The following is a 27,898-nucleotide window of genomic DNA, read 5'->3' on the forward strand; positions in this document are numbered from 1 at the left end:
TGCCCTGGATGTTTGCTTAGGCAAGTGCCCCACCACTGCGCTACACCCGCAGTCTTTAGAACTATTGTTTAAGGACCTGAGGGGGCATGGCATGACACAGCGCATAGGAGTGTTATGTAAGCAATAAGGACCGGCATTTGAATTCCCAGCACCAGTGTAAACATCAAGCCCAGCCATGGCCTCGGGCGCTTGTATGTAATGCAAGCATCGCGGGCAGAGACAGTCAGATCTTGTCAGCCTGCCTACCTGAAAAACCAAACTCGCAGGTCAGTGAGAGAGCCTGTGTCAATGCAATTGAGACACCAACCTACCTGCTCTAACCTCTGAAAGAGCAAGCACACCTGCAACAACACCACACCCCATACACACGTAACTATTACTTATTAACAAAACTGACAAAATCCCTTAGGATTTCCCCCCCACAGTTATGAGAATTGAGCTGCCCCCCCCCTTCCATGTCAATAGAAATTGACAGAAATGGAATCACTTATTTTGGAAACAATTGTAGTTTCTGTACCAGGCATCAGGTCAGCTCTGAACAGTGTCATATAGGGTAATGGGGACCAGAATTCCTATGGAGGCCCACGCATGTACCAAACGCAGGTGCACCATTGGGGAGGCAGGTGACTGACTGACTGGGCAGAGAGCCTACATGGCAAGCCAGATCTGACTGGCTAGTTAGGGTTCTGAGCCGTGTTAAAAGTCTACAGATAGTACCTTCAGTTGCCCATCCAGATCTAGAACATTCCGTGGCTTGACCTTTAGCTGAAGTCGTTGGGCTGTGTGCTTTCACAGGATAGGCACAAGGAAGGGGTCAGGTATGAGAACCTCACCATGCAGTATAAGGACTGTGGACATAAACATGGATGGAACAGGTGTCCACCTCATGGGTTTGGGTACCTCTCAGAGGAAAACCCTCACATCTGTAAGAAGCTGCTACACTAACTTGCAGCCCTCATCAGTTTCAGTTTGCATCTTCCCTCCCTGGAGTTGTTGGGCCCAACTCCTTGAGGTTAAATCAAAGGAGAGAACAATGAATTCAGGTACTGGGTGGGCCTGGCCATCCCAGCAGTCACTGACATTCTATCCCACCCAAGTATAATCGGCGTAACTCTGTAGCAAGGCTCGAGCTGAGTGGGTGGATCTGCTGCTGTGGGCTCCTTAAATCTCTCTATTAGGAGGTACACAGTTGGCTTTGCACTCTGGGGTGTGGGCCAATGAACTCAGGACGTTCTCCACCTAGGCTAGCCTAGGGCTCAGGGGAAACTGGAGCAGGAAGACAGGCTGCAAACTTCCATTTGAGTCTAGAGATTGCCAAGTCAGTCCCTATGGGATGGCACTGGAGAGGGGCTCTGACGATGGCCACAAGCAGAATTAGCCACAGGCTCCATCCTCAGACCATATACTGGCCGAGGCGAGACTTGCCTTCTCATGGTTCTTGGTTTCATCGGGCAGCCCTGTCTTATCGTAAGAGTGGATACCTATTATTAATACCCTAAAAAATCTCCCTTTTGCCTCTTACCCAGATTCCTCGCCATTACACACCTCCTCAATTTTAAACTTGGAGCGTTATCTTATGCATCTTATCCATGAATTTCGTGAACTTCCTCAGAGACGGCAAGTGACGGCTGAGTATTTTTTCATGTGTACAGAAACTGTTAAAGAGTCTGTGATAGTTTTGGTTCTATATTTAGCACAGTGTTTGCTCACGAAGTGGCTGTTGAACTTTTCTCCTGAAAGACCAGGTTCAATTTAGGTGTGAGAGCTGCTTGGCTCTAATGCAGGATTTGAGCTCCAACACTCTTCTTGGTTATAATTACCCTCCCCTGTGTGTTTCTCGTGCATTTCCCCGGACAGAGGAGATGCTAGGTTTTTGGTTTTTGAAACAGGATTTCTCTATGTAACAAACAGTCCTGGCTGTCCTGGAACTCACTCTGCAGACCAGGCTGGCCTAGAGCTCACAGAGATCCGCCTGCCTCTGTCTCCCAAGTGCTGGGATTAAAGGTGTGCGCCACCACCGCCCAGTAACATTTATTTATTTTTATTTTGCATTCACTGGTGTTTTGCCTGCATTGCATCCCCTGAAAATGGGGTTATAGACAGTTGGGAGCTGCCATGTGTGTGCTAGGAATTGAACCTGAATCCTGTTGAAGAACAACCAGTGCTCTTAGCCGCTGAGTCATCTCTCCAGCCGAGTGCTGTTTTTTGTTTGCTTTTTAAGCAAGCATCACTGTTTTGTGTTGCAAGGATTAACACCTTGTCTAGGAACTGTATAAGACAAGTTCAGCAGGGTCTCAGTTTTGGAGGCAGAAAGGTGACCCCAGTTGCTTAACCTTAGGACAGAGGTGTTCTGCTTGCGTCATGGCACAGGGCCAGTGGTTGCAGTTGGGACTTACAAAAGAGATCATCTGGAACGTGGGAAGCAAGAGATAATTCAGAGGCCTTGCTCAATCACTGTAAAAAAAAATCCAAAAACAAAACTCCTCTGCTCAGAACCAATCCACCCCAGGAAGTCAGAATTAGTCTATTCTAAGGGTGGGGTCCCCGTGACCTAGGTAGGTCCCACTTGTGAAAAGTCACGCCATCTGTTCTCGTGGTTGCACAGGGGCTGGGCTTTTAGCCCTCAAACCTTCCCCATAGTGAAGCAGTCCGCCCAGTGTGCTCTGAGTACGTTTTGCTGGCATCGCAACAGGACCATGTCTTCTCGGAGGAATGATGACCTGGTTAGTGTTTTGCCAACATGGGACAGGCCGGAGTCGTGTGAGAGGAGGGAACCTCAGCTGAGAAAAAGCCACGGTAAGATTGGCCTACAAGCAAGACTGTGGGGACATTTTCTTGATTAATAATTGATGCGGGAGGGCCTATCCCACTGTGGGTGACGCTGCCCCTGGGCAGACGGCCGAGCAAGCTGAGCAAGCCGTGGGAATAGCCCACTAATCGGCACTTTGATGGCCTCTGCACCCATTCCTGTCTCCAGGCCCCTGCCCTGAGTTCCTACCCTGACTTTCCTCAATGAAAGACTCCAACCTGTGGGCCGAAATGAACCCTTTCCTCCTCAGGTTGCTTTTGGTCACGGTGTTTATCACAGCAATAGAAAGCCAATTAGGACACAGGACAACAGGCAACACTCAGGGCTTAACTCACTGAGTCATGGGGCTTAATCTCGGTTTCTGAATTGCAGCCTTTGCGTAAACCGCCTGACCTAAGGCGGATGAGTGGACAGGGTGCTCAGTAGCTGTGAGTGTCCCACGTGACTTCTTCCTTCGTCATTTTTTGTAGAGACCTGTCCCACGTGACTTCTTCCTTCGTCATTTTTTGTAGAGACCTCGCTTCTACAAAAGGGCTGTCGCCTGTCTGCTTCTTCGCAGTGACAAAGTATCTTTTCGAAGTAAACCCACACAGAGCAGGGAACAGTGGAGAAGCTCTCCTCTACCTCCTCTTCAGACAACCAAAGTATATTTTCCAAGTATCGAATGTCCTTCACTTGTTTACAGTAGTCTTTTCAAAAGACGTTGCCCATTTCTTGGTATTTTCACAAGGACTTGTCCAGGGTAAGTGGTGGCTGTCCAACCCACATGCAAATAGCAGAGGGCCACTTAACTCTTGGTTCCTTTCTTTGAAAGAACAAGAAGGCGTCTATGAAGATGGAGCCATCCTCACGGTAGGTAGTTACCTCTTCACCCACCCCCACGCCCAATACTTCCCTTCCTAGCGTTTTTCTTGGCGAGTTCCACGTGCGCAGGTGTCTCTTTCCAGCACCCTAAACCCTCCGTGTCCCATCCATGTTCGATTCCAACCACTGCTCTCATCCCCACTTCAGCCTCTCACCTGGATGGGGGCGCCCTACCTGCAACAATGCTACTGACTACCGCTTTCTATCCACTGTGTTCTCTGCTTCCTCTCTCGTAGGTGACTCCCCCTTCCCACCCCCCACACACAGGCAAGAAAAACAGAGAGGGCAAAATCAGGGCATGTTGGAACTATGAAACCGCAAGGCACAGCTAGCCTGACCTCAGCAGCTAGACAAGACACAGTCATTACTTAGCCACCTCCGCCCCACACAGCCATACACTCCATCGTCGTATCAGTCATATTACCCTGGAGAATCTCTTTTGATTGCTGCTACTTTCTTAGTGGGGAAGGGGGGGGGCAGATGAATTAAGAGAGGGTGAAGGGCCTGATGATATGGTTCTGTGTAGGAATGGTGGTGTCATGTCTGGGCTCCTTCACAGAACCCAAGGCCTGCTGTCATTTGAAGCCATGAGATTTCGAGTGCTGTTGCTGGGCAGCTGTGCCAGCTGTGTGTCCTCCGCACACTTTTGGCTCCGAGGCACAGGTATTAAGTTGGTGGAAAGCTGGACATAACCAGGGTTTGGCTTTCAAAAGATGTTGGTCATTTTTCTTGTGTGTGAAATGAAGTTGGCCCCAAGTGCAAGGTGGGTTCAGAAAGCCTTGCCCTAAATGCCGTGGCTCCATTACCACCAAACCACTAGGGCGGGACTGCTGGAACGGAGGTCAGTTTGTCAGAACTGACCCCAGCGGATGCCCCAATCAGACATCAGGACCAATTGCATGCTGGGAAATCACAGGCACAATGACTTACCCTAGGTGGACTGCCCATGCTAGGCGGGTTATCTATTTGTAAGGCACACAGCCTGTTTCCATGGAGACAAAGCAGTCCGTCACAGGTTCAAAGGGCAGGCGGGCGTGGCGCAGGAAAGGGAACTGTCTTCTCTGTGGAGGTTCAAGGTCTTCCCCAGCCTCCGTTCCTAGCTACCCACTGCATTCACTGTGAAGGAAAGATCAGAGTTTGGTGTCCAAATTCAGTTTCTTCGGAGCTGGTCACATTCTTGAACACCCTCCCTTAACTTAGACGACACAAGCCACTCAACCAGACAAGCACAAGGTGTCCTACTTTTCAGTTTGCTGGTTCAGATTCTTTTAGGCAATAATTGACTTCATTGAGAAGTTAAACTGTGAGCTGAGTGGTGGCTATCAGCTAATTGTTACTGAGTCCTTACTCAGCTTCCGATTAGCAAGGAAGTACTGCTGACTACCATACTCCGAGTATAACTCAGCTATGCTAGAACACCCAGCGTTTCAAAAATACTTAGAGAAACTGTTCAGATTCCTTCCCAGTAATCCCCAGCTCAGATCACGTCAGCGGTATTTTTCCATCGGACTTCGTAGCACAATTTACAGGGCACGTTTCCCTTGCGTTTTTCACACACTCTCAATCTATTTCACTGGCAAATCTTCTGGGTCTGTGTGAACTTCCAGTTTCCGCCTTCCCCTCAGTGCTCCCAGGGCTCCCACGGTTGCTCGCTTTCCTCTCAGCTCCACCCCAGGCTGCTCAGCGGAGCCCTGATTAATCCAGCACCCTCCGCCCATGGCCCTGTCTTCACCCCGCTCAGCAACAAGAAGAGTCAATAAGATACAGATCAAACGGTTCTACTCAGCTCAGGGTCCTACATTAATTTCGTCCTGCACTTGGGTGGAATCTGAAACCCTCACAATCTCTTCTAGAGTCTTCTATTCCCATATCTGTGACTACTTCTCTTATCTCATTTCCTACCACTCCCGTCATGCTTAGTACCCTCCTGACAGACGCAGGACCTGCAATCCTTTTATTGCAGTTTGTCGTCCGCACTGAGCTTCACCGGGAACTCCTGACTGTCGCGTGCTCTCTGACCTCTGAGAGCTCCAAGTGTGTCGTGGGCAGGAAGGTGTTCCCTGGGCAAAAACCAGCTGGTGCCTCTTTACGTGGGGCCTCTGCAGTCTGATTCTGTTTGATGGGCCTCAGGAACTTTATGTGATTGTTAGCTTTAATGGTCCCACATCTAGGTTTGTAAAACCTAGAGTCATCTGGGAAGAGAATCTCAATGAAGAGGAGTTGTTTGGAGCGGGCTGGCCTGTGGAAATGTTTTTACAGCAGCGGAATGAAACCGGACACTACCATTTTGTGGTTTGTTGCTTCTATTTTTCTATTGGGGCTCAGGAAATGATACCTCCAAGTTTGGAGCTGCAGTTCTGAAGAGCTGAAGGCTGTTGGAGAGCCCAGAGACAAGTCCCCTTGTGCCCTCCCGCTCTTCTCAGCCCCGCTTCTCTTTCTTCCATGGGACACACCAGAACTTTTGTCCTCCAAAACCAAAAGCCGTTCCCTGGCCATCAAGAAATTCTGTGACCTACCCTTGTCTGATGGAAATAGGATTTGTCTAGAAGTCTTGGGTCAGGTTCGGTTTATCTGCTGGTTAAGGAATGAAAAGACAGGAAATAAGTTACAGTCGCAGCAAGCAAACAGGATTTATTAAAAACGAAAGTGCATGCAGTGTTCACACCTCCTCCGCGTGTTCCCCACAAACTTCTCACACATGGGAAGGGGATCCTGAAACAGAAATACATTTTCCTTCTGGAAGCCTGGCGCTCTTAACTTGTTTCAGTGGCCTGGAAGAGGTCCCCTCCCTCATTTTGGATTGGTCAGCTTAAAGAAGAAGACGACTGATAGGCCCACAGCTCCAAGCAGGACCGACTTTAGGCAAGCCTGGGCAAGTCAGCCTCAAGGGGGCGCTGCCGCCACCGCCGCTGCGGCTGGTAGAGCCTGCCAGGTCTTAGGGTGAAGAAGTTTTGCCATCTTGTTGTTTACCGTGGCCTCTTTCCCCTCTTTCTGACTTTACCCACTTAGCCATCATGCTACCCGTGGAGCTTTGTTTTAGGGGTTCAAGGGAAGGGAGAGCTAGGGTATTACGGATATAGTCTGGGTGATTCTCTATTTTTTTAAATTATTTATTTATTTATTTATTTATTTATTTATTTATTTATTTATTTATTATGTATACAATATTCTGTTTGTGTGTCTGCCTGCAGGCCAAAAGAGGGCACCACCAGACCCCATTACAGATGGTTGTGAGCCACCATGTGGTTGCTGGGAATTGAACTCAGGACCTTTGGAAGAGCAGGCAATGCTCTTACCGTCTGGTTCTCTATTTTGATTGAGAGCGTTCAGGTTGTGTAACCCCTTACCTACTGTGCATGTTCCTTCCCCTGATGCTTCTGATTTAATCTCACGCATGCCCAGTTGTGCGTAGGCATAGGGTGGTAAGGAGAAGACTATGCCTAACAGTTCACTTTGAGGACAGTTTGCCGTATTGCACATGCACTCCAAACCTGTTCAGGCCGGATTGATCCTTTATCCGTCGTTTCTGGACATAACTAGAACATGGCAGAACATGCTTCTGATGGCTGTGAAAGGGAAAGGGAATTTACCCTATTGTTCAGAGGGTGTGTGTGCAGCTCCATGTAGGTGGGAGTGAGTCTTGGGCTGCTCGCATGTGGTTAGGTACATTGTTCAGAGTGACATTTACGTGCATGACGTCTGCATGTGAGGTCCTCAGGCTGCCAAGTGCACTGGGCAAGGAGGAATGTGTACATAGCACAAGTCTAGTGGAGTCCTAGGTGGCTCGGCCGGTTTTGGAGTGCTAAGCTGCGCATTTGGGGTCAGGCGTGTTTCAGTACCTCCTGGTTTAGAGATGTGTTACTCGGCACATTCTTGGTGTTATCATCAAAGCTGCCTCAGCAACGCTGGAACTCATGCCCAGGTTCTTCTACACGCGTGTCCTTTCTCTGGGATATCACTGCTCTTTCTGACCCCAGGCAACCCTTTGCTGCTGCATTGGGGAAGGCCACTTTAACCAGCGGTACTGTGGAAATGAGCAAAAGTGAAGGATGCAGAAGGCTCAGAACACCTAGCAGGCACTTGGGTCGCTGGGGCCACGATGCATGACTGTCAGTCCAACTCTTGGGTGGCTGAGGCAGGAGGATTGTGAATTCAAGACCAGCCTAGGTGACACTGTAAGATCCTGTCTCAAAAATGAAACATGCCCAGTGTGGTGTCTTTTGCTTGTCATCCCAGCACTCAAGAGGTTGAGGCAGGAGGCTTGCCATGAGTTTGAGACTAACCGTGGTTACACAGTGGGTTTTAGAGTCAGATTCTTTCTAAACAAAACAAAACACCAAAAACCAAAAACAAAAAAGGTGCTTACAACAGGAGAGCAGAGACAAGGAGGTAGAGAGGGCCTGTTCTGTCTTACACGGCATCAAAACAACGGGGGACTCAGAGCTTCTGCCCTGTGAATGTGTACAAGTGACTTGTGCTGGCTTAACACAAGCTAGGGTCAGAGGAGGAGAAGAGATAAGAGGGGAGGAGAGGAGGAGAGGAGAGGAGAGGGACCCTCGACTGAGAAAATGCCTTTATAAGGTTGGGATGTAGGCAAGCCTGTAGGGCATTTTCTTAGTTAGTGATTGATGCATGAGGGCCCAGTCCGTCTAACAAATGAGAAGGGCAGTCAGAAGGAAGTCACCATAGTTTGTTCACGGTCCTGTTAAGAGAACGAATCAGCCAGAAAGGAGATCTAAGGTAGACATTTGTTCTTATGTGTTATTATTACAGCGTTCACATCTCAGTTTACACAACAACCAAAAGGATCCTTTTTCCGAAGGAGTTCAACCTATATTTAAGACATTTATCTCAGCTCTTTGGACGATTTGACAGGGGAATTTCTAGATTAGTAAAGAAAAAAAATGCTGTCCTTTTTTTTTCTGCTGCTGCCATGGCAAGAAAAAAAATCTACAGTAGAATTAAATGCAAAAATAATACATAATTTAAAAAAATGTGGGTTTATGGGTTCCTAGAATTCATGGTATACACTGAATGATAGAAACAAAGAACTGAGGTTGGGTTGTTTTCATCTGGGAGTCCTGCATACTCAAGGACAGATTATTTTTTTAAACGAGCAGATGGTTTAATGTGTGCTGAATTATACTGACTAATAAGTTATATTTATGATATGGTGGTGATTTTCTGATGTTGCCAGATAGGTCTGAAAGAAGAAAAAGTAGAATGTTGGGAGTTTGGTCTTATTATATAGATATAAAATGTGAACCTGCATATAAGGAAGGAACTTTCTTACGTACCTGTTTAAGATTTAGCATGGATGGAAAGTTTTTTGTTTTGTTTTTCCCCATAGATTTACTAAGATGAATTCGAGACATTCTTAGTAAATTTTTATTTGTTTATAAGCCCCCAGATCTTGTTTTAGAAGCTTTCCATCATTCTCAAACTCGTTTTAATGTTGTAAACCTAGACTTCCTTCCCTCCCTCCTCTGAAAAAAGAAAAAAAACACTCTCCTGCCACCTTGTGGTCATTACGTGAACTGCAAGTTGAAAGTTGCTAAGGAGTTGCTAAGGAGTTAAAAGTTCTACCACCAGGATGCTAACCAGCATTTAATACTGTGGCCTATCATTAAAACTTACTTTCAAAGCATCCACACCCTCATATAAAACCCTTACTATATAAATATTTCTAGGTGAAATGTCAAAGCGTGAATTTTAAACACGAGGGGCACTCTTCCTTTATAGGGAGCCCAGGATGCTTAGGCATGCCTGGTTGAGGCAGGGATGTCGTGGCTAGCCTACCCCTTAAAATTAAAGGCTTTTCTCCCACTCATGACACCGATTATGCTTGTAGGGGCTGGCGAAACAGCGGTTGATTCTAAAGCTGGGGACTTTATAAATGAAAATATATAGGGATACATAAAAACAGGGGCTGGTTATATTTGGGTATTAGAAGACTCACTGAAGCTTTCCTTTTGGGTTAATTTTTCTCTTGAATGTGTGAATATGCTCTAGGATAAAGCATAATAAACTGGATTTTTAAAAGGCAACATAAAATTTCAAAACACTGCAAAACAAGCTTGAAAAAATGAACTTCCCACAACTATCCTTTCTCTTTTTTTCCCCCAGTGCAGGCAGTAACTCCAGTAGGCATGGGCTGAAGTTCAGGGCACTGGGGTGTGGAGTGTATTGCCTCAGCCTGGAGTGGCTTTTTGCAGGAGACCCCACAGTTGTCTGGTTTCATGGAGCTCAAGATTGTAAGATTCCTCGATGCACAATGGAGTGGGTCATGGGGTGAGGCACACATGACCTTGATAATGTTCCTGAAAGCAGTGCTGTATTGCAGAAAAACCATCCAGAGAAACAATAATTTCAGCAGGGCTATATAAGTAGGGATATATAATAACAACAGCCCAGCTTAGATTCCATTCCTGCCTCTATTCTTTTTTATATGATTTATTTTTTGTTTTATGTGTCTGTGTGTCTGTGTGTAGGCATGTGAACATGTGTGTGGGTGCCTGCAGTGGCCAAAAGAAGGCATTGATTCTTCAGGAGCTGGAGTTACCTGCAGGTGTGAGCTGCCCTGTGTGAATTGGGTTCTGGTTTCGGAACTGGGGCCTCTGCAAGAACAACTCTCTAGCCCCCTGCCTCGGATTCTCACTTCCCATGGGATTGGAAGCAAACCATTTGACTTCCTCCTGAGTTGGGCCCACTAGTTAATGTTTCTGGCAATGTGGAGATTAAAAAAAAAAGAACTTTTCTTGAGAACTAGATGAATTGAACATTCATAGCATCTACTTAGGGCTCAACAAATGCCAGATCTTGCTGATCTTGTATTATATTGTCTGTACTTTCTTAGAGTTGTTTGGTTGAGATCTGCCTTATCTGTGACTCCAGGGACAATCTGATAACAGTACTGCAGCAGGCACAGATGAAAATGGTGAGGGCGAACTTTCTGTATAAGCCCCTATTTGCAAAGGAGGTCCAGCAATTGACAAGTGGGGCCTCATCAAAAAAGCTTTTGCATTGCTAAAGAAAAACCCAAACCAGTGAGTAGGAAGCCAACACGATGGGAGAGAGTCTCTGCCAGAAATACATCTGACAGAGGATTAATATCCACAATATATGAAGAACCAACCAACACACACACACACACACACACACACACACACACACACTCACAGAGCAATACAAAGAGCCAGACCGATAAAAACAAAACAAAGTGACCTGTTAAAAATTGGCCTTGGAATCCGAACAGAGTGTTCTCAAAGGAAGAAATAACAAAATGGCAAAGACACAGCACACAAATGTAAATGAGAATGCAAGTCAATACAATTCCGAGATTTTCTCTTACCCAAGTCTGAATCGCCAAGATCAACTCACTGACCCACAGCCACTGCTGTGGGAAGTGTGGGGGAAAAGGGAACCCTCATTCACATTGGCGAGACTGCAAACTGGTGCAGCTGCTCTATAAACCAACGAGGAGAACGCTCCAAACCTAAAAATAAATCCACCACACGACTCAGCTGTACCACGCCTTGGCACAGGCCCAAAGGACTCAATGCTACTCTACAGACACTCACTCAGCCATCTTCTTGGCTGCTCTATTCACGGTAGCTAGGAAATAGAAACAACCTAAACACCCTTCAGTGGATGAATGGGTAATGAGACGATGGTACATATCGTACTATTCATCAATGAAGAAAAGAGAAATCATGGACTTCGCAGGTAAATGATCAGATCTGGAAAAGATCACATTGAGTGAATTAACCCAGACAGACCTACATCACATGTTCTGTCTCATTGGAGGCTCCTAACTTCAAATGTTCAGATATGAGTACGTATCTGAGTAACTACTGAGACAAAGAAAGTGAAAACAAAACAAGATCAGGAAGTAGCCATGGCTAGTGGGGTATCAGCGTACAAGTGAGTTGTGGGTTGGAAACGGGAGAATAGGACTTTAATTAGGGAGGGGGAGGAAGACAAATGCAGAAGAAGGAGAGAGGAGGGTAAAATAGCAATTAGGATGTCTGGAAAACTCATAAGGAGTTACATTATCTGCCTAAAAATGTCCTATAGTACCTGCATGTGCTTGTATAAATATACATATATAGTTTAAAGGAATTTTCTTATCCGGCTGACAACGCTCACTTTAAGAGCCAAAGACCATCTAACAAAACCCCAACACCAGGCCTTTTGAGTTGTTGATCAGGGTTTTCCAAGAGATGTCCAAAGCGTAGACTATTGCTTCTGTCCTTGGTTGCTTCCCAGAGGTTGAAAGCATAATTCTGAAGACACTGTGTGCTTCAGACTCAGAACCTGCAGGATCCAAGCTGGTTTTGTCGTGGCAGTCTCCTTTCTGAGCAATAGTGCTCCTCATCACAGAAGGTGCCAAGCAGACTTCCAAGTGAAGAAAGCATCCATCCAACTGTCCTATCCAGCTATGAAGCCTTTGACCTAAAACAATGACTAGCCTGGCATGATAACCCTAATGGTGCAACTGTGGCATGGTTACTTTGGAAGCAACAAACAGCTCTCAAATCGGACTTAAGGCTCTCTCAGCAAGAGGGAAATGTGAGCTATGGACATCCAGCCAACTGCTCAGGGCCAGTGAAGTCATGGACCTTGGAGGAGAACATACAACCATCACTTCACTAAACTAGCGTGATTTCTCACCAGGTTCTATGTATTTATCCTATATATCTCCTTTCATCAAATAACTTTCTTATAACAGATAGCAACCATCATTACAGAAAACCAGAATGTATCAAAATGCACAGAACAAGTGACCATGTGGTGCTCAAACCAATAGCTACACCTACCACACAACTAAGGCTCAGTGAGCATAACAAAAGGGGGTGGGGCGACTGTGAAAACCAGAGGAGTAGGAAGTTTGCTGTGAGATCACAGCTCCTAGAAATGTCAGAGAAGCTACACCAGTGGAGTCTTATTCACACAGCTGCCTAAAGGAGACCCTAACGAGGATAATGACAATACATATGCTTACATGGGAGGGAATCCGGGGTCTTTCTCAAGAAAGAACTATAGGCAGCTCAGGAATGCTGAGAGCAGGGGTGGGGTGCGTGGGTGGGGATCAGTCTTCCCCAGGGAAGAACCCCACAGTTAGTTATTCAACACCAAGTTGTCAGCCCTGAAATTATATACATATAAGTAATATTATATGAGCTAAGCATGTTGTATTTATATGCTTAGGAACACACACATATACATACATAATATATATTTGTATGTGTGTAACAATGATTGAATCAATAGAAGACACGAGTTTGAGAGAGAGTGAGAAGCATATGTGGGAAGTATTGGAGAGAGGAAAAAGATGTAATTATATATATATATATATATATATATATATATATATTTTTTTTTTTTTTTTTTTTTTTGGTTTTTCGAGACAGGGTTTCTCTGTGGCTTTGGAGCCTGTCCTGGAACTAGCTCTGTAGACCAGGCTGGTCTCGAACTCACAGAGATCCGCCTGCCTCTGCCTCCCGAGTGCTGGGATTAAAGGCGTGCGCCACCATCGCCCGGCTTTGTAATTATATTTTAATTTGAAAAAACAAAAAAACAAACCAAACCAAGACAAGCTCAGAACAGTGGCACGAAGCACTGTCCGAGGTGCTGAAACCGCAAAAGTTGGCAGGGAGTAAGAGTTGGAAATCGTAGTTTCTGAAATTGCGAGCAGGTGAAGGCATGAACACATACATGCATGGTCTCACAAACCTACACAGAAGAAGAGAAGGAGGGGAAGAGGGAGGAAGGAGTGAGAAAGAGGAGAGCCAGTGAACCTATTCCTGACAGGCCAGAAAGTACAGTGCTGGGACTGTGACATGCATATACATGCATGTATTTAAGTGTGTAGATGTATATGTTCTTGCATGTGCACATGTACACGTGTGCATGCTTGTGTATACATGTGTGTACTTAAGTTTACAGATGTATACGTGCACATGTGCTTTGTATGCTTGTGTGTGCACATGTACATGTGTGCATGCATGTGTGTACATGTGTATTTATGTGTGTGGATGTATAGGTGCATGTGAAGCTTGTGTGTATGCATGTACATGTGTGCATACACAGGTGTGTTTTGGGGAGGGAATTTTACATTTTTTTCAACCTCTCAGTGGTGAACATCACTCTCATTTTCACCTCATCCCTCAGCAGTTAGGACTCATGACTAAGAAACAAGGTCCTTGAGGAAGCGACAGGGTCACGTGTGTCTTCTGAGGACAAAGGATAGCACTGGTGTCTCAACTCAGGTTGTCATTATGAAGAACTGTAGGCTATGTGGCTGGAACAAGAGAAATCTATGTTCTCAGAGTCCAGGAGGCTGCAGGTGTGAGATTAAGGGTGTTTGCATGACCAGGTTCTAGTGAGGATTCACTTTCTGGATTGCAAATGGCCTCTCCCTGTGTCCTTACCAGGACGAAGGCAGCGCAGGATCATGGAGCATTCTATAGAGTAAGCTCTCTGGTCTTGTAAAAGAACCCTAACTGCTGTGGATTATTATTTTAAGGTGTGTTACATTTGTTTACGTGGTGGAACATTTGTTTAAATGATGCAAAGATGTGTTGCATTTGTTTAACTCTATGAAGCTGTGTTACTTTGCCTGCCTAAAACACCTGAGGGTATGATAGTGCTGAATGACCAATAGCCAGGCAGGAGAAAGGATAGGCGAGGCTGGCAGGCAGAGAGAATAAACAGAAGGAGAAACGAGAAAAGGAGGGAGGAAGGAGCAAAGAAGAAGGAGAGGAGGACATCAGGGGCCAGCCACCCAGCCACCCGCCACCCAGCCACCTGCCACCCAGCCAGTACAGAGTCAGAGTGAAAGTAAGATACACAGAAGTAAGAAAAGGAAACAGTCCAGAGGTAGGCAGGATAATTTAAGAAAAGTTGACAAGAACTAAACCCAGCTAAGGCCGAGCATTCATGAGTAATAATAAGATTCCATGTGTGATTTATTTGGGAGCTGGGTGATGGGGCCCCCCAAAAAGCAAAAGAGCCAAAAGAGTATAAAAAACCAACATCACCTAATCCCACCACAAGACCCCCTAATTTTCTCCAAAATAATTAAACACTAAACTAAAGATAGTTAACATGTGGTGTTTTTGTTTGTTCTTGTTCTTGTTTACAAGATAAGGTTTCTCTGTGTAGCCCTGGTTGTCCTGGAACTCTCTCTGTAGATCCAGCTGGCCTTGAATTCACAGAGATCCATCTGGCACTGCCTCCTGAGTGCTGGGATTAAAGGTGTGTGCCACCACCAAAAGAAAAAATTTGCATAATTTTTTGTCATTATTTAACTACCTAAAGCTACCTTTGACCTATTTTTCAGGTCCAGATTTATATATATATATATGAATGCTCTATCTGCAAGTACACCTTTATGCCAGAAGAGGGCATCAGATCCCACTAGAAATGGTTGTGAACCACCATGTAGTTGCTGGGACTTGAACCCAGGACCTCTGGAAGGGCAGACCAGTGCTTTTAACCACTGAACCCTCTCTCCAGCCCTAGGTCCAGACTTTTAAGCAGCAGAGACCTCTTTACCTCCAGTGATCTGTTGGAGGGTTTTACATGGCCTACGTTCTCCACAGAATCTGAGAACTGAGCAAGGGTATATCCTTCATGGGCGGACACAGGCCACTTTGTCTCTTTTTGGGTATTGGGCACCCATCTTTCATCACGAAGCTTTGAAACCCATTAGGCAGTGCTTATTTCCTAGACCCTCTGCTTGGTGGGTCACGAAGCCAAATTCTGCTCAGTGGGGTCTGGGTGATGATGTCATTGTTCCAATCATGCCCTTTAAAGTGAGGGGTTTCCATGTCCTTGTCTTTTTACTCTTCTCCATGTGTGCGAGTGCAGGTGGTCAGAGGGCAGTCTTGCTGTGGTCCTCACCTTCACCCTGTTTAAGGCATGGTCTATTGTCTTGACACTGTGCACGCCTGAGGATGTACAAGGAAGCTTAGAGATTGTACAGAGAGAGTGAATACACACTGTAACCAGGCGCGGTTGGAATTTTTTTCAGGAGAGTTGGGAAAGCATCAGTACCAGTGGGTCTTAGCAACTTGGCTCTTCATTTTACTCTGCCCCACTGGGTAGACTTTGTAAGTATGTTGTCATCTTGGCTTTGATGCTGATTCCTTAAGAGCAGCACGGGGATCATGATGCTTAATAACTTCTCAACGTTGTCATGTACACTACCAGTTACCATAGCGACATGATCTGATCTGAAATGACAAATTTCCAACATCATTATTATTCTCCAAGACGTGTCTCTGGTGAGCGTCTCAAACTATGCGGGTGACGGGTTTGACAGCTCTGGCTGTCTGACTCCCGCTTTGATCGCTGTTTAGCGTTATCTTTAGGATTCTCAGGCAATGTGTTTGGAAGCATCTGGCTGCTACACCTTTGCTTTGGTCTTTGTTTACTGTTCTCCTGGATTACTGATTCCCTATTGGCGGTATCATCACGAGAACCAATGTGAATTACAGCTGCTGGTGAGTGTTCTGGTATTAGGAAGCCAAGCCCACTGTTTTCCTTCCGGTGTGTCTCACATCGTATTCATTTAACCTCGTGTGAAGACTTCAATGTTTCAAGAGCCATTGACTACCTAACGAAAACCTGTGACCATGCATGAAACACCTCCTTTCCAGTTGTTCATCAGGGGGAGTCCAGGAGACTCCCAGAACAACATAGGTTTTTGCTGCTGCTCTTGGTTGCCTCCCAGAGGTCAAAGGGAAGTGCCTGTTGCTAAAGATATCACACAGTCAGACACAGGACTTAGAAGATTTGAGCTGGGCCTGACAGGAAAACCTCTTTTCGGGGTCTAGCTTTCGTAGTACCAGAAGGTGTTCTGCAAACTGTGAAGAGAAGGCAATCTATAGTCCTATGCTGCTGTGATGCTTGTGACCCGCGACAGTGACCGCCTGAAGGTGCCATAGCGGCACTAGTACTCAGTCAGTAACTAGCAGCTCTCCGGTTGGACTTTAGGCATGCTTTAGGATTTCCCTCAACAGGAGAGAAATCATGCCTGGGGCTAGAAACAGAGCCCAATACCAGCGAGGGAATGGACCTTAGATGCCAGTTTTATTTTCAGCTCGGATCTATTTTCATTTCTTTACTGCCTCATTACCAGACCAGTGTAATTCCTAATTCTAGAGTTCATCCTCCCCTGACTCATGGAGCGCCAGGCCTGGACTCCGCAAACGGACGGGAATCTCTCATTATGCAATCTGGGCTCCTGCAGACAGACTCTTCTGTGCTCTGGACTGACTTCAAGGCTAGAATCAGCTTAATTCAGCCTTTGGATATATACCCGGATTCCTCCTGTACTATTAGGGCCAAATGTTCTAGTATCTGTGAAAGATGTATTCTGCATTCGGGGTTACGCTCTCAATTCCCCAAGCTTCCCCATTGTGCTGGGTAGTTTTACGTCAACTTGACACAAGCTAGAGTCACTGGAGAGGAGGGAGCCTCAACTGAGATGACTGAGCTATAGACAAGCCTGTAGGGCGTTTTCTTAATTAGTGGTTGTTGGTGGTGGGAGAGGGTCTAGTCCATTGTGGATGTTCCAGTCCTGTATTCTATAAGAAAGCAGACTGAGCAAGCCAGTAAGCAGCACTTCTCTGTGGCCTATGCATCAACTCTTGCCTCCAGGTCTCAGCTCTGCGTGAGTTCCTGTCCTGACTTCCTTTAGTGATGGGCTGTGCTGTGGAAGTGTAAGCCAAATGAACCCTTTGCTCCCCAACTTGCTTTCAGTCATGGCTTTTCATCACAGCCCTAGGAAGCCCGACTAAGCCATCATGCATCATCTTTCTCTTCTTTTTATTTTCTCCTCTCATGTCTTTCAGTCCACAGATCATCAATTCTCTTGCAAATCCTCAGCTTACAACTCATTCCGCTCTCAATTTGTGTGCCCTGTTCAACACAGTAGGACCCCTGAGGGCTAGGAAAACAGAGGCTGTGTTTCTCAGGTGATTTGATTCAGTTCTCTGTGTCTGAAAAAGGAAACTTTTTATTTCTCTCTGCCCTTGGGGATGGTTCTTGGTTTTGCTGGGCTGTAGCTTCATCTCTGGCAAATGCACGCATTTGGATCCAGTCAGGAAATGGAAGCTACACAATGGTTTGGACATGGGAAGCATGACATAAAAATTATGAAGTCCCTATCCAAGAGTAACTACCACAGGTACACAAACTTCCCAGGTGCCATAGAGCTCAGGGAGAGTTCATACAGATGGATTGGGAAGCAGCTGGGGGCAGCTCTTTTGGGAGAAGGAGTGGCTGCAGCCAATGAGTGGAAGAGATTTTTGCTGGTCTGCTGTCCCTGGGCAAGCAGCTCCTTAGGATCAGCTGGGCACATTTAGCGACATGGTGCAGCTTGAGTCTGTGTTTAGAAGGTTCTGGCCAGGTGATAACTATGTTAGACAAGGTCAGTGCTTTCAGGATGATGGCTGGGTCTTCTGAGCACACAGGTGGGGCCAACCGCCAGATGCCCTCACACTCATGACTGAAAATGCAATCAAAGGAAATAGTCAGAGAACCCCTTCTTTCTGGAACATTGCTGCTGTGTTTCCTGCAGAAGAATTGCATAGAGAGATCGGCCATTGATGCAGAACGTGAGTTGAATGGTGCTAAATAACACGATTTGGCACTTACTTGGTTGACTGCCGATGTATACAAGGTCTCCTTGCTTGCGCTGGTAGTTATCTGTGGTTTAGATACTCTGTGACACATCGCGGTTCAAACAGAACAATCACCGTTGTGCTATGATGCCGTCGCAGTCATGGAATTGAAGAATTCTCAGGGTGGATGCAGAGACTTATGTCCTCCAGAGGATTCTTTCTGTGCAATATTGGTACCCAAGCAGTGGTTTTCTTCATGGTGAAGGAATGAGAATTTCACTCACCCCCTTTCACACCAGCTGTGCCTTGGGAAGCTTTGGGATGAGCCAGGGTCTTCTCGTCTGTTGGTCAGTTTCTGGCTTTCCCTCTTGGGGGCAGGATATGATGAAGAGTACACGTTATCAGTCAGAGTTCCTGTATTGGTTCCCTTTCTGTTGCTGTGCTGGAATCCCATGACCAGGGACACTTATCGAAAGGAAGGGTTTATTTGACTTACGGCTGCAGGTGTGCATGGTGGCCAGAGAAAGAAGCTGAGAGTGCTCCTATTCCCAACTGTAAAGCATGAAGCAGAGAAAGCAAAACTGGGAGGGAAACAGGGTTTTAAATCCTGCAATCCTTCTCCCTTATTAAGGTACTTCCTTGAGCAAGGGTGCACTTCATAAATCTCCCTAGACAACGCCAACAACTGGGTACCATGGGTTCAAATGCCTGAGCCTACGGGGGGCATGGGGCATTCTCATTCAAGCCACCAGTGTTTCTTCCTCAACATCTTCATAAGGAAACAGCAAGTTAGTGCAAGTTTCCTTCTTCCAGATATCTGTTCCCTGTGGATCCCAGTTCATTTCAGATGAAGGCTGTCATAGAGGTGAGCAGGTTCCCTGCTGTCTTAAAGAAGGTGTCTAGCGATAAATTATTTATGCTAATGTGGAACACATCACACAGGGGAATGCGTTTTTATATGATGCGGATGCCTTTGCAACTTCGTGGAAGAATTTACCACCAAAATGTTGGAAATTTTAGTGCAAAACAGGTCAGAAAGGTCTGGATGAGACATTCTTGCTGGCATGGTAAACCAGCCTCTCTTTTTTTGTGTGGGCAAATCAATATTTTTATAGGAGGAAGTACATTCTCTTTGTCAGCCAGTGTATTCTTTCTCCCTTGCTCTTATGTGAGACTGAATGTTTTCCAACACTCTGATTAAATTGCATCTTGCTCGAGATGCTCCTTGCCAGATCGCTTAAGACTATCAATACCTGAGGGGGGAAATATCAATGCATCTGAGGGAAAGAAGGTGATTAACAAATGACAGGATCAAATCTTGGTGACCTAATTTTATCTGGATGGCTGTTTTGGCCTGCCCATGTATGCATTCAGTGCCTGAGGAGGCGAGAAGACGGCACTGGATTCCTGAGACTGGAGTTACAGATGGTTTTGAGCTGTTATGTGGTGCTGGGAATTGAACCTGGGTCCCCTGAAAGAGCAGCCAATGCTCTTAACTACTGAGACATTTCTCCAGGCCCATTATTTGTGTTTTGGGTTAAAGTGTCCTGTGTCCCAGGATGAGTTCAAATTCACTGTATCGCCAAGGGTGAACATAAAATCCAGGTCCCGTTTCCTCTGCCTCCTGAGTGCTAGAATTACAGGTATGTGCAGGGTTTATGTGTTGTTAGGGATTGAACCCAGGACTCTGTGTATGTTAGGCAAGCACTCTCCCCACTGAGCTGTGCCCAGTCTTGTGTTTGTTTTATAAATGAATATTACTTCTTGCAAAACCAACCCTAGAAAGCAGTTGAAGAATTTTCTCTTTCTTAAGGATCCCTCTTCTGTATGTTTTAATCTATTGGTTGTCTTCATATCCATTTTATGTCTGACAAGAAAATTTAAAAAAACATTCAGCATGTGGATTTTAGTCAGTCGGGTTGGCAGAGTGAAGCACGGGAGAGAATTTACAACTTGGGAGACTGTCAGTTCTGTCTTTCAGCTCCGAGTCATGTTGTGGTGTAAGAGTTGGTTTATTTTTCCTTCCTTTCATGGTCATTTCTCTAGCAGACTCTGAAGATTTCCATAAAAAGCAAAACAAAACAGAACGAAAGCAAGATTTAGGCTGAAGGCCTCCTCCCACCTTTTGTGAAACATTTTCATACAGCTTAGGCTGGCTTTCTACTATACAGTCAAAGGTAATTTTCAACTTTTGATCCTCCTGCCTCCACTTCCCAAATGCTGGGATTATAGCCATCTGCCACTATACATGGTTTTGGGATGGGTTGCAGGCTTCGTGTATGTTAGCCAAGCACTCTTCAACTGAGCGCAACCCCAGCCCCAGCTCAAGAGCTTCAAAATGCACATTGACGTCTCTCTGTGAACCCTGCCTGGTTGTGCCAGGGTCGTGTGTCCTTTCTTCTCCTTAGACCTTGGACAGGCAAGGGCTGGTGTGGTGGGCAAGGGCTTTTTGTTCCATTCGAGAATTAAGGAGACCATTGTCTCCCAGTTGTGCTCCTAGGAGCCTGTCTGACTGTCAACAGGTCCGGTTTTCTAATCCGAGGCTTCTTTTGACAGCCATTGGCTCTTTCCAGGCTCAGCAGATCGCGGGACACTCCCTTCACCTGTTTGTGTTGGATGTGCCTGGTGGGTGCAGCATGCAGTTGAAGAGCCACTGCTCAAGCTGGTCCTGCCCGGGACCTGGATGAGGTCAGAAGTCTGTTACAGGATGGTACTGTCAGTCTCACTGTGTTTTCATACAGTTATTACCCTGGAAAGCTTAATGAAAGAGCAAATGACAGGAAATCAGGGTCATTTGTGGCTGTATATTTCAGTGGTCAGGATCTGCCCACCTGCCATGTGGCGACCATAGGCAACGCTTTTGTGTTTGAATGTGATTGAATGCCATTTCAAACAGAGAATACACCAAGGAATGACACAGACTGGTAAAAAAGGAACCTGTCCCTTTAAACTGGAAACTGGAAAGAGTTGGGCACTTTTCTTTAAATGACCCCAAAATTACCTGTCTATTTCTACCTGTTGTGAAATGGAGTTTGCATACGGAACACAGGCTGGAAGTTGGAAATTGGTACATTTTTTAAAAAAATAGCCATCTTTTCCAGAACAGCTATTCCTCTTTTGTACGACAATAACTTAAAAGATACTCAGCAAAATTAGCCTGCCCCATGAACACCGTGACCCAGCCAATGCCTGTGACCTTAAAAAAGCAATGGTTATCCAGGTCTGGTGGCCGCCTTACAATTCAGCTGCTCTGGAGGGCGAGACAGGAGGATGGCAAACTCAAGCCATCTTGTCAGGGTTATGTCAAAGATAAGTTCAAGTACAGCTTGGGAAGTTTAATGAGAAATTCAGTTTCTGTCTCAGCATGGACAGTAAGGCTGGAGATGACTCAGTGGGTAAAGACACTTACCTCTGAGTCTTGATGACCTGAGTTCCGGCCCTTGGACTAAGATGGTGAAGGGAATGAACCGGCTCCTTCGAGTTGTCCTCTGACATCTGTGCGCGCGCACACACACACACACATGTACACATATGCACACACACATACATGCACACACTCATGCACATATGCACATACACACACGCACACACACGCACATACATATACACACATTCATACAACGTTTTATAAATGTTTTTAAAAATGTAAAAGGAAGACACTGGCTATAGCTCAGTGGAGGAGTGCTCTCCTAGCGTGCAAGAGACCTAGGTTTAATGCCCAGCACCACAAAGAAAAGCAGCAAGAGGGTTCTAGGTGTGTGCTGTGTGCACACACACACGTGTGTGTATGCAAAGTGTCAGGAGGCTCAGTGCTCCAACCACAAAGGCTGGAGACTCTGACCGCACCCAGGGAAGATATCCGAGGGAAGTCTTTTACTCTAGTTCCCTGAGCAGCTTTTAATTGAGTGGTCCTAACCAAGGCGTCTTCCTTTACAACCTCCCCTGGAGTTCTGACACCAAAGAGAGCTTTGGTGGGGGCATCCGTGTTCATCCTGTTTCACAAATCAGCCTGGCTGATTCTAGGCTCCAGCTTCCCTTCACTCTGGGGCCCTGCTGTCTGTTACTTGCTAATTAAGGGTGAACGTGGCAGGGACCCTCCCACTAGTGTTCTGGTTTAGGGCTAGGTGGCCTGTGGTAAGAAGAGCTAGTGGGTAACCTGGGTTAGAGGATTTGGATGGAAATGAATCAATGAGCGTATTTATTTCTGAAACTTCCACTGCTCGTAGTTGAACCTTGTCTCAGCACTAGGAACTGCAGTCAGGAGGCTGCAGGTTAGGCAAGCACTCTATCATGGACGTGTATCTCCATTCTTACCTGGAGGAAATGTGTCTCATAATCTTCCTTTCCTTGTGTGTTGCTATGGCAGATACTAGCAAGCCAATGGTTAGAAAGAATAGCAATTCAGTCCTCACAATTGTGGGGGTTGAAAGTCAAGGTCAAAGCTCTGGCAGATGTGGTGTCTGGTGAGCTCACCCCTTTGGTGCATGGTGGCTTCTTCTTTCTGTGTTTTCAATTGGTGAATATGGTGAGGGGCCTCCCGGGACTTGTCTATAAGGCTACCAATCCCACCTATGAAGTCTCTACCCTTACCACGTAATCACCTCCAATCTCCCTACATGAGATATACAATTTCAGTGTAATTCACCTGGGGACACAACATCGAGATTGTTTCAAGGATCTGCGTCTTTTTACTGGACGTGTGTCTCCATTCTTACCTGGAGGAAATGTGTCTCATAATCTTCCACTTCTTGTGTATTGCTATGGCAGATACTAGCAAGCCAATGGCTTAGAAAGAATAGCAATTCAGTCCTCACAATTACTACCTTGGGAACTGCAGGTAGGAGGAGTCAGGACGAACAGCTGCTGCTTCTAATGGAGCAGAGGAAGGACTATAGCCTACTCAAGTCTCTTCCAGTTTAGAGAGACAAGAGTCAGAGGGCCAAGAAGCGAGGCTGGAAGCAAGCCCTCCAGGGGCATGCATGCTATGTAAGCAGAAGCACATCACAGAACTTCCTCCAGTGGAGAGCAGGTCTGCCTGTTTGGGAGAAAGCCGCAGCTTAGTGCAGAGGAAGAATCACAAACCATGCATGCTGGAGGCCTCCCCCGTCTTACCAGTCAGGTCGAGCCCTCCTTCTCTTGTGGGGAAGTGGAGGTAGGTAGATGGCCGATAGACTCTTCCTCCTCACAAGACAGCATGCAGGATGCAAACAGCTGACAAGTTGATACGGTCATGGAGAGACAAAAGAGGGCTCCTCTTTCTGAAGGAGAAAATCTGAGCCCTGGCTGACCGTCAAGATGACTGTGAGTTAAAATAAAACTTCTTGGGCCTCGTGAGAATCGGACTGGGATGTGCTAAGGGAAGCCGGTGCTTTTGAAATTGGGATTTGGGAGAGTGATTCTGAGAGCCACTCACCTAATGTCAGGAGTCATTTCCCCAGAGGTTTTTGCAATGACCTCACCTGGCACAAATGAGCTGTCTATGGGGAGAAAATAGTTGAACCCACAAGATTAAAAAACAAACAAACAAACAAACAAACAAACAGTATGAGGATGAAAACCAGAGAAAATAGTCGCCAGTTTAGATGGACTTTTTAATGAGCTCATCTTGACACACTGTGTTGCAGCTTTGGGAGCCAGCATCCAGATGTGCTGTCCCTCACACTGTGGTGACGATGAAGATTGGGCACCCACAGATCCGTGGCAACCAAGCTGTGAGGCCTCGGCACAGTCCATGCTGCTGGAGATAAGGCAGCTGTTCTAGAACCGCCTGGGTTGCCGGTGGTCCTAGGACGGTTGGGTTCTCTCTATGGCAGCGAGCCAGGCTTTCAGGAACCAGGTGTTGGGAGTATCCCTACTATAGGGCAAGAAGTGGGGGGTGCAATTAGTTTTCTGAATTAGGTTTAAACGGAATCACATTGATTTTTGTTTGTTACTGGTAGGTAGAGGCTAATCTGACTCTATGATGTAAAATGTTAAGGCAACTCAGCATGCTGGGGTGGAACCCGAGCCTAGAGGGTGGAACTCAGTGTTCTAGCTTTAATGCTGATTGTGGCTTTGAAGGTGCTCTGGGGTCCCCAGGAAACTTGCTGTGATGATACAGGGCTGTGAATTGGATCATGGTAGACAACTGAGAGACTTCTGTTAAAATCCTGCTGCGAGATGACAGAATCTCTGCTGAGTTCTTGTTCACATGCATTCGTATGTGAACATGTTTTTATTGAGTTAGACTACAGGGTCCCCTCGGTACCTAGTAGATCTCTAGGTTCCCATGCCTAGTCTGATATGCAAGTTGTGAGATGGATGGGTTGATTTAATAGTTGTTGTTGTTATTATTATTACTGTAGCATTGTTGAAGACAAGAAACCAATATTCTGAGACCTTAAACAATTTCCTGGAGGTCACCTAGAACACACACAAGTTTAGGTTGAAGCCTGCAGTTCCTTCCTGACCATGAGTATGCTCCATTGCAGAGGCCTCTTTCTCACAGTGAGACATTGAATTAGATCAATGAGTGACAATGTGCTGGCCCAAATAGGCAAGATTCTGATTATTGTGTATAGTGAAGCCTTAGCCAATGCCAGCGAGTGGCCAAGTACAGTGTCCGTAGGAAGAGTCAGGTTCAGACTGACTTCACAGTTGTGGCTGGATAAATACCACCCCCCACGATTGTTAGCTTACTCCTGTGGTCCAGAGCTATTGTGTGGCTCACCTTGGAGCCTGAGATGGTTGGTTAGATGGTTGGTTAGAGTGAATGGCCGAGGTGGGGAGGTGAGGAGGAAAAGACTGTTATCTTTGCTGGCTCCTCTCTGCATCCATCTTCTGGCGACCCTTCTCCAGCGCAGGAGTGAGGGTATGGTCTGCCTCCGGTTGCATTTTGGTGTCTAAAGGCCCTTTTTTGCCTTCTGGATAATAACTATTTCTCAACAGTTCTTTGTGATAAATTCAGGCCATTTTCCATCTGAGGAAACCTAGTTGAGAAATTAAATGTCTTCATCATTGTCACCGAGTTGATGGAGCAGCTTAGGTCGGCGAACTGAAAGCATCAGATAGAACAAGATATTTTATGGGTACAGGGAGTTCTGATGTTAATTGTGTTTTGTGAACGTGAATTTCTTATGTCAGCTAAACAAGCCTGTGGTTGTGAATGTGTGGTTTTGGCTGCCAATTTTGTGGAGCCAATGTGGTGAGCATGAGGGCCAGGTAGGTGATCAGTAAATATTGAATTGATTTTTGCTGCTTCTGTTTTGTTTAAGACAGAGTCTTGATACCTGTCTTAGACTGTCCTTAAACTTAGGGTCTGCCGCTTCAGTTTTCTAAATTTAGGGATCACCGGTGTGCACCACCATGCCTAGCTGGATTAATTTCTCTCAGTCTTCAATAAGTGACTAACTTATCGTGATGAGTAATTAATGGTGTGACTGTTTGTGTTTTTATAGATTTAAAGCAGAAACGTCACACCTTATTATCCCTATATCCTGGTCTTCAGCTATGAGAAAATTGAAATGGTTTACGCTGGAAGCCGGAGAGCGTTATTCAGACTTTGGACACTAGGTGGCAGGCATGCTCTTGCTAAAATATGATGAGCAGATTTGCAGCCATTGCTTGACAGAGAAGATGGCTCTTTTAATTAGAGTCATTCTCCACACAGGATGTTCACACTGAAGCCATCATCTATTTTCAGTCCCCAGGGAGCATGTTTCCATGTTATTGATTGCTTGGCTGGGGAGGATTTTGTATAAGTCCTTTAATTCATTTCGGTAATGGAACAGAGTCACCGGATCCTGGCCTCCCACTCATCCATGGTGACTTGGAGATAGATTAATGTGAACCGAGAGTTCTGATATAACAGAAATGCGGGGGAGGCAGAGGCAGGCAGATCCCTGGAGTTCAATGGCCAGAAAGTCTAGCCTAATGGATGAGCATCAGACTGAGTGAGAGACCTTGTCTCAAAGTCTCAAAACGTGAGGTAGAGCATGTCCTAGTTAGCAATAACTCTAGTTGTCACTGCTGAGAACCAACTGAAATGAGTCTCAGTGGATTAACCATCTTTACTAAGTTGGTATGTAGGTATGAATATGGGGAGTAGCTTGATTGTTAATTGATAAATGTGCTCACTGTGGATGGCACCTTCCCTAGGTGCCTAGACAGGTGGTCCTGGGCTTATAAGAAAGCTAGCTGATCATTCTATAAAGCAAAGGGCATGGCCAACAAGACAAATGGCAGCCTGCAGAATGGGAAAAGATATTCACCAACCCCACATTGACCAGAGGGCTGATCTCCAAAACATACAAAGAGCTCAAGAAATTGGTCATCAAAAGAACAAACAATCCAATAAAAAAATGGAGTACAGACCTAAACAGAGAACTCTCAACAGAGGAATCTAAAATGGCTGAAAGACACTTAAAGAAATGCTCAACACCCTTAGCCATCAGAGAAATGCAAATCAAAACAATTCTGGGATTCCATCTTACACCTGTAAGATTGGCCAAGGTCAGAAACACTGATGACAACTTATGCTGGAGAGGATGTGGGGTAAAGAGAACACTTCTGCATTGCTGGTGGGAGTGAAAACTGGTACAGCCCTTTTGGATGTCAGTGTGATGGTTTCTTGGAAAGTTAGGAAACAACCTACCTCAAAACCCAGCAATACCACTTTTGAGTATATACCCAAAAGATGCTCAATCATACCACAAGGACATATGCTCAACTATGTTCATAGAAGCATTGTTTGTCATAGCCAGAACCTGGAAACAACTTAAATGCTTCTCAACCAAAGAATGGATAAGAAAAATGTGGTACATTTGCACAATGGAGTACTACACAGCAGAAAAAAATAATGACATCTTGAAATTTGTGGGCAAATGGATGGATCTAGAAAACATCATATTGAGAGAGGTAACCCAGGCCCAGAAAGACAAATATAATATGTACTCACTCATAAGTGACTTTTAGACATAAAGTAAAGAAAAACCAGTCTATAATTCACAGTCCCAGAGAACCTAGACAACAAAGAGGACCCTAAGAGAGACATACATGGATCTAATCTACATGGGGAGTAGAAAAAGACAAGATCTCCTGAGCAAATTTGGAGCATGGGGACCATTGGAGAGATAGAAGGGGAGGGGAGAGGAAGGGAAGAGAGTAGAGAAAAATATATAGCTCAATAAAACAGTAAGAAAAATAAAAAAAGAAAGCTAGCTGATCATGAGCTGGATGCTAACCAGCTATCAGCATTCTTTCTGCTCCAGGTTTCTGCTGTGTGCCTGCTCTGGCTTCTCTCAGTGATGCACTGTGTCTTGGAGTGTAAGCCAAACAAGTCCCACATCCCTTAAGTTGCTTTGGGTCAGAGTATTTTTTTAAATCATAGTAATATAGATTAAATAAAAGAAAACAATGTAGGAAGACACTCAGCATGGACTTTTGTCTTCCACATATACATATATGTACATAAATCTATCTATCTATCTATCTATCTATCTATCTATCTATCTATCTATCTATCTATTGCTGTTGGTCTGTAAAGTAGTATGTTTTGTTCCCAGCTGCCCAGGCCCAAATAATCACAGAGAAATTATTATTAATACATAATAAT

The sequence above is a fragment of the Chionomys nivalis genome, chromosome 19 (assembly GCF_950005125.1).
Source record: "Chionomys nivalis chromosome 19, mChiNiv1.1, whole genome shotgun sequence".
Lineage (NCBI taxonomy): Eukaryota > Metazoa > Chordata > Mammalia > Rodentia > Cricetidae > Chionomys > Chionomys nivalis.